Genomic DNA, 6,054 nt, shown 5'->3' with positions numbered 1-6,054 from the left:
CAACTTATAAATGTGACAAATACATGTTAATTGGGAAGTTGACTGTTAAACATTTACCAGTTCACCTCTGACTTCTGCATCTGTAGAGTATTTCTGCTTGAACTATGGACTCACATTAAACTAAGATGACCTTTTTTTTTTTCTCTTTATAGGAAACATGGATCCTGGTGAAATTGCATGGACTCTCTTGAACTTGACATGGACTTTTGAGCAGATTTAAATTTCTTTAAAACTTATCTATGTACCTAACCCAGCACTGTTATTACTCAATTCTTTCTAATTAGTTTCCCACTGATGGAAGTTTCCCATGCTTGCTTGATGCATGGAAAAGAAAATTACATGAATTCTGGAGAGAAAACTTATTTTAAATGAACTTTTTGATCATTATTATCAGGGAGACACATACTCATGAATAGCCAGAAGGATTCCATTTGATTGATGAGGTTCTCCAGGGGTTAACCTAGTTTGGAGATAAAATGGCACTGGATATATTATACACTCAAACTTTATGGAGTGTATTGAAGAAGATACAATTCTACTTCAATTTCTATACTGAGGTGCAGTTTGGAGGCAATAATGAAAAAAGCTACATCAATATGAGATCTTTATATAGATTTTAAACTCATACAAAGTCATAATTATAGTACTTTATTGAGTAAAATGCATCTCCTTTGATCATTACAAGTCTCCAATGAAACCAGCAGTGAACATAATGAGGGGAGTTGGTATCCTGGCAAGGTACTTAGATTTGGAATCAGGGGATCTGTTTTCAAATCCTAGCTTTGCTAATTACTACTTAGGGAATCTTGGTCAAGTCACTTGCCCCAACTAGGGCTTCATATCCTCATAATTCAAATGAAGCCAGTAAACTCAATGATTTTCATGCTTCCATCCAGCTCTAAATCTCTACTCTCTGACTCTCTTTAGCACTTTATGGTTTACCAAACACTTTACAGACTTCATTTTCCTTAATACCCTTGAGAATAAATTAGGTGAGGTGCATAAGTATTATTCATCTTGTTTAAATGCAAAAACTCAGATATTGAGTGGTTTGGTGACTTAGACAAATATATGTTTATATATTTGTGTAATATATTTACACAATTTGTAATTTGTGTACACATACACACAGGGACTTGTAGGGCAGGATTCGATCACATCTTTTTAAACTCCATATAAAGCTTCTCTGCCATCATGGTTGGAGTATGACCCACTGAAGATCCAGCAAAGGAAACTCAGGAGGAATCAGACAGATAAGAGAAGCACCTCAGGAAGCAGCCCAATATAGTGAAGTCAGGAAAAACTTGGCTTCAAGTTTTATGCATCCTTTTAATGCATATTTTCCATGTGACCTTGAAAAATCAATTAGCCTCTCCATGTCTTAAGAAACTTGAAATAAAACTATAACATGCAGATCAGATGTGAAATTTAAGTATTTTATTTATACAGGTTATACATGTGCAAAGTAAATTATAAATACAGGTTATACATGTGCAATTATATAAAGCATATTTTCATATTAGTCTTGTGGTGATTGAAAACACAGACCAAAAAAAAAAACAAATAAGAAAGATAAAAAAGTTTTTAAAATATACTTTGGGAGACAGCTAGATGGCACAGTGGAGAGAGTACCAGCTTTGAAGTCAGGAGGACCTGAGTTCAAATCTGGTGTCAGACACTTAAAATTTACTAGCTTTGTGACTCTGGGAAAGTCACTTAACCCCTATTACTTCAGCAAAAACAAAAATGCTTTTGGTCTCCATAAAATCACTTCTTTCTCTGGAAATAGATGATATTTTTCATCATGAATCTTTTGGAATTTTGGCGGATCATTTTATTTCTGAGAAAAATTAATTACAATTGATCACTGTAGAATATTGCCTTTATTGTGTCATATATTTCATTTTTGATCATTTCATTTCAAATCAGTTCATGTAAATCATTCCAAGTTTTTTGAAAAGCATCCTGCTTTTCATTTCTTATAACACAGTAGTATTCTATCATGATCATAAACCACAACTTGTTCAGCCTTTCCCCAATTGCTGGGCATTTCCCCAATTTCCAGCTCTTTGACACCACAAAAAGAGTTGTTATAATTATTTTTGTACAAATAGGTCCCTTTCCCTTTTTCAGTCTCTTTGGGATATAGACTTAGTAGAATTATTACTGAGTAAGCAAAGAGTTTTAGTCTTTCGTATATAGTTATAAGTTGCTTTTTAGGATGATTGGATCAGTTATGAACTGCACCCACGATTCATTATGGTCTCAATTTTCCCATGTGTCTTCAACATTTATTAACCAATATGACAGATATAATGTGGTACCTCAGGGGTGCATTTTGCTTTTTCTTATCAATAGTCATATAGAGCATTTTTTCATATGACTATATATAGCTTTGAATGCTTCAACTGAAAACTTGATAGTCATATTCTTTGACCATTTATCAACTGGGAATTGGTTTGTATTCCTATAAATTCGACTCACATCTTTATATATTTGAGAAATGAGGTCTTTATCACAAACACTTTCTGCAAAAATTTCCCTCAAATTTCTACTTTTCTGCTAATTTTGCATTTTATTCATTTTCTAACATTTTGATTTTTAATTTAATAAAATAAAAATATGAATTTTATATCTTATAAAGCTCTTTATTTCTTGTTTTGTTGTTTCTGCCAAACAATTTTTCCAGTATTTCCATAAGTTTTTTTTTTGGTCAAATTGTGAGTTCCTCTCCCCAAAGCTTGGCTATTTTAGTTTATAAAACATTTAGATTATTGTGGTCAGTTGCCACTGTGTATTGTATACTTATGATCTGATTCATCACTATATTTCTTAGCCAATACCATATTGTTTTCTTGAATACCACTCTGTAATACAGTTTGAAGTTTGGTATCATTAGGTCTCCTTTCTTAACATGTTTTCATCAATTCCCTTGATATTCTTGGCTTTTTGCTCTTTTGGATGAATTTTGTTGTGATGTTTTTCTAGCTTTAAATTTTTGTCATTATTTGATTGGGATAGCACTGAATAAGTAAATTAATTTCAACAGGGTTGTACTTTTTATTATATTAACTCAATCATAAGCATTTAATATTTTTCATTTCTTCAGACATAAATTTATTTTTGTGGTAAGTGTTTTATAATTGTGTTCTTATAGTTCCCGGGTTTGTTTTTATCAGGTAGACTTCCTAGCATTTTCTTTTACCTAATTATTTTAAATGGAGTTTTTGTTTTCATCTCTTGTGGCAAAGAGTGACAGTTTTGTTTTCCCATTGGGGGAGGATGTATAACCAGCCTAGAAAAAAAAGGGTGAAGCCAGACTGTGAATGACTTTAAGCGCAGAGGAATTTATATTTTATCTTAAAAATAATGTGATGCCACTGAAGCTTCTTGAGTAGGGCAATGATCTGGTAAGTCTTGTATTTTACATGTGTTAATTTTGCATGTTTTTGAAGGCTTATTGAAAGACTGAATTCAGATAGAGCTGTTAGGAGAGAATTGTCATTATCCATGTGAGAAGAGATGAGAAATTGAATTATAAGAGCTGTGGTACATGAATGGAGAGAAGAAAGAGTTAAGGATTATTGTCATGATGAGGCTGGAGGTGGGGAAAGAAAACTAAAATGGATGCAAATAGAGTTAAATGATTTGCCCAGAAAACATAGCCAGTAAGTGTCCCAGATTGATTTTGAACTCTAGTCTTCCTAACTTCAGCCCCAGTACAACCTATGTACCACCACCACCTAGCTGCCTCTAATCTGCACTACTAACATGTCCTGATTGGATATATATAAGGCTGAAGGACCAATAATACTTCACTGGAATGTTGCACTGATGTTCTGACGGCAGCTCTGTGTAAATTCTCATTACTTGTGGATATGGGATATGATAAATTCTATGTTTTCTGAATTGGCTTATGGACTTTTAGTTTCTGAATCTGCCATTCACTGCAATTAATTATTCTGGGTCTAGTGAGTATTTACAATAATAGTTATATAATGCTTTGATGTGCCTTACAAATATCATCTCATCTCCACAACAACAGATGCTATTGTTAGCATTTTATAAGTGTGGAAACTGACACAGGCAAAAGGAAGAATTCTGAGATGGCAGTGCTACAAACTGTTTATCAGTTTGTGTTCCTCTGACAACAATGATAATGATAATCAGAAAATTTATTCAAAACTTCCTCTAGAATCCACGTTATGCTTTTTCTGTCCTTGCATCATGTATCTTCCATCCGTGTGAAACCAATTAGCAGGAATTAAATAATAACCGTGTTGGATTAGATACACAGATCAATTGTAAAGAAATTCAAATTTGCCCAGAAATTCATGCCAACTTCAAAAGAGAAGTCACCAGGATTCATGTCTTCTATAAACAACAAAAAAAGAAGTTCATTTCAGTTTTAGTGAGTCCATAGTTCAGGCAAGATCTCAGCTCTGCCTGCCATTCATTGGGTCTATGGCCTTGTGTAAATACCTTCAGATCTCTGCTCAAATTTCTAGATCCTTAAAATGGATGAGAAGGATTTATTAAGGAGTGAAGGGAATCACAGGACACAAGGGTTCATCATTTGAGAACAAGAACTTTTAGTTCAACACTGTCAGTGATCAGGGAAGGAAAATGAGATCTAGGGATAGGAAAGAACTTGACCAAGATCAGCATAGTAACAGGGGTGATGGCATTTCTGCTGTTATCCTCAAATTACTTAACCACCATTTGGTTCAGCTTCCAGAGCTGTTAAATTGAGATAATAATAGCCCCTAATTAGATGGATGCTGTGAGCATTAAATGAGACATAGCTCATGAAGCTTTTTAGCAAAGAGTCTGGACATAGTGTCAAATTTATTATTATTATTATTGGACACATCAAGAGTCATGTAATTGTTTCAATGAAGGAACTCTTAACAATGGAAAAGGCAGTTCTTATTTAAGTAGTCTTCCATGGAGGCAGGATGTAGGATGGTAATTGTTTAACAGCCAGCTTCCTAGAGAAAATATATCTGTTACAATATTACATTTAATCTACACATTTTCTTTACTACCTTTTAAGATCTAAAAATAAAACAATAAATCAGATTATGATTCTGGTATCTATCAGATGTCCAAGGTGTAAATGGTCACATCTAGAATTTAATAACAAGTTCCATTGATATGGACAGAGTTAGTTCTAGTGCACCTTTGGGAAAGTATCTTGTTTCTTTATGTTCTTTTTTCTGAATTTATCAATCTCCTTTGTTCCAAAAGAGTAAAAAGTTTTTGTAAAAATAACACATTTAGACAAACTTTCCAGGCAATAGTCTTTCTGTGAATGGAAGTCAGAGAGCAATCAGTGAATGATGATTAGCTGAGAGCCTGCCTCTCTGTCCACTGTCCATTGATGACACACTAAGCTATCTTTGAAAATTTAAAGATATGTGAGCAATTCAAACATAGGGCAAGACATACATTCTGATGTGATGCTCAGAGTCTTGCACATGAGATGAAAGCAGAGGTCAATATGAAAAAATAGGCTCCATATCAATTCAAGTGAGAAAACTAGAAGGAATAAAAGTACCTATAGTCATAATCAACCTGAGGTCTGTGTTTGTCTCCAAGCTAGGATAGGGAGGTCTGAGAGAGATGGGTTCATGTTCTGCATGACATGTTATTAGTAGATGAGAGCATGTATCATGGATGGGCAGAGGGCTAGTCTTATCAAGGACTGATACTAGAAAAGACATTAATCTGAAAGATCAGGGTCAGGAAGATTAAAAGCTCAGAAGACATTGAGGAATGAAAAAATGTTGGGGACACCAAAGGTTTGATCAAGAAGAATAAGAAAGGAATAAATATTGGCCAGGACTACTAAGGCTACAGGGTCACTACTTAAAGAGATAGAAAGGAGATAGGATATATCAATACTTATTTGGTTGCCCCTTTCTTTCTCAAGCAGAATGTTCTTCAAGGTGTACAAAGAACAAGCATGGCAATTAAGCCCAGTGTAGTTTAGGAGATAAGAAAATATCATCTGACCTTTAATATGAGGTCAAGTTTGCAGACTTTTGGAAT

Source organism: Sarcophilus harrisii, chromosome 2 (genome assembly GCF_902635505.1).
Source record: "Sarcophilus harrisii chromosome 2, mSarHar1.11, whole genome shotgun sequence".
Lineage (NCBI taxonomy): Eukaryota > Metazoa > Chordata > Mammalia > Dasyuromorphia > Dasyuridae > Sarcophilus > Sarcophilus harrisii.
This window is presented reverse-complemented; position numbering follows the sequence as displayed.